This window comes from Pinus tabuliformis, chromosome X (assembly GCF_031772625.1).
Source record: "Pinus tabuliformis cultivar Carrire ecotype Pingquan chromosome X, CPIR1, whole genome shotgun sequence".
Taxonomy (NCBI): Eukaryota; Viridiplantae; Streptophyta; class Pinopsida; order Pinales; family Pinaceae; genus Pinus; species Pinus tabuliformis.
The window spans coordinates 1,586,642,827-1,586,645,051 of record NC_142308.1 but is presented as its reverse complement, the minus strand read 5'-3'; the positions used below and the strand labels follow the sequence as shown (position 1 = coordinate 1,586,645,051).

The following is a 2,225-nucleotide window of genomic DNA, read 5'->3' as shown; positions in this document are numbered from 1 at the left end:
TTTCCCTTCAAGACCTACACCTGTCACTGCTTGAGCTGTTATGAAATCCATGTATGATTTCCCTGCCTGTGTTTGAGACCTTCTTTTTACCGTTAGCTGACCTCATCATCAAAATTCATTGTTTTTCCACAAAACAGCATTCTACAGCAGTTTCGTAGCGCGCTACGAAACTGCTATAGATGTCAAAACAGAACCTATGTATCTTTGAAGCATTTTCTGCTTAGATTCATGATCTCTTCAGACATTTGTACAGCTATTAGGAACCTAAATAGTTTTAAGAAGATGAAACTTGCTTCTGTCATTACATATCACAGCAAACTTGATTAGCATCAAACCAATAAAAAGCTTCATAAATCCCAACTGGAACGTAAAATCACTGTAGTATTCCTTGTTGTCTTCAAATCTTCAAATGAAGTGGTCTTTTTCAAAGTACAGATCTTAAAGTTGGAAGAATTCAACACTTGGACATTAATCTCCTCAGGATTATCAGACCAAACTATCTCACCCTTCTGTACCAATTTGACTGGGTCTACATATATCAACTTCGGCTTGTCTGTCAGAATCAGCTGCATCTTTTTGTTGTAAAGTTTCCGAATTTTCTTAACCAATGAAACCATCACAATGAACTCCCCTGGATCTAGAAATTTCTCCCATTTAGAGTCAAAAGCATCGATAGTATAACATTTAGCCTTGTGCTCCTTATTCTCTACTGCCACTGATGATGAGGCCAACTCTTTCTCTTTGGGAGGTGCTTCATCATTAGTAGAACCACATCCAGCATGTGAAAGAAGCCACCCAGCATCTTCAGCTTCATCTTCCTTATCAACAGTTAATGGTGGGGCTAACTTTGGAGCCAGCATACCCCTAACATTATCCCAGTCAACTCCCTTGAAGAAAGGATGGCTCTTGAGAGAAGCATACCCTTCAGGACCAGAAGCCAATCTTTTAGATGGGTCCATATCCAGCAAACAATCAATAAGGTGCCGTGCTTCAGAAGGAAAATATTTAGGAAATTTGAAACCTCTATCCATGATCCTTTGGAATGTGAGCTACTCACTGCCATCTTTAAAAGGTGATATGTCAGACAGCATCTGATACAAAGTGCAACCTAGTGCCCATAGATCATTTCCAGTTTGTTTGAGTTTTCCATCCTCAAACCATTTAGCGCAGCTAAGGCCTTCGACTTATTATATACAAAATAGCCCTCTCCAACTCTAAAAATCATCTTCACCTGAAACTGTAATATGAATTTGAATGAAAAGATCATAACTGGCACAGAAAGGAAAACATTCAAAGAGTATATTCCGGTCACCATTATTTGACAAAGTGCTCCAGTTTCTCTGATATAAATTGCACAACCTCTGACAACCCGTGGAGCACCATGGCATTCAATTGCTGGATGTAGGTTATGAAACATATCCCAATCAGGTTGTATGAATTCTCCAGCAACAAGGTATTGTAAGTAACAGAGGAAATATAGTTCTTCATGGGCAAACTTATATTCTGCTTCTTGAGATTTTGTTTTTTAGGCCATGAAGAGCTTGGTTAATTTAATTCTCAAATTTCAGAGCTGTGATATGAACCGGTGCATTAAGTAGAGCCGAGGATCCATCTGTTTCTTCTGGAAGCAACCTCGATCTTCTCTGTAATATATTATGAACAAATGAACTTCTTTTCTGAGAAGTCACATCAGATAAAGTATTTACTGCTTGGAAGATATCATATGGTTGGGCACGAGTTGCAAATGAACCGCCAGATGAAGATTCACTGGTTTTGTTGTCTGCTACTTGAATTCTCCGCCATCCTACTCCATGTACATAAAAATACAACTTAGTTTTGCAAAAAAAAAAACTCGGGCTTCTATCAATTGTCCTCCTAGGCGCGCAGCAACAAACAAACTCAAAATGTGAGCAACGCTCAAGCATCCCGCATATGAATTGAAAAGCCCTATCCATCAACAGCGAGTTTGTCATCAGTCTTTTCCCACAGGTTTGAGGGCATCCGTCAATGGCTTTAACTAGAGCAATAGAAATCTCCCATAATCTTTGCAATTACTCTGTAAACGAACTCTCTTTACAGCTTTCATTGCATTTACAAAACCGCTCTATTTGTTTAGAGGTGTATGATATGTACAGAATTCAGATGCTTGAATTACTCCATTCTCATATCCTTTAAAATCAACACTATTTGGTGTAAGCACGGTGACCTCCTTTTGCGCAATCTGC

The 2,225-nt window shown here is 38.9% G+C and overlaps 1 pseudogene; it reads right to left on the bottom strand.

Moving 5' to 3' along the window:
• Positions 1-347: 347 nt before the first annotated feature.
• Positions 348-1,031, bottom strand: LOC149146083 (3-phosphoinositide-dependent protein kinase 2 pseudogene; annotated as a pseudogene).
• Between the last annotated feature and the right edge of the window lie 1,194 nt (positions 1,032-2,225).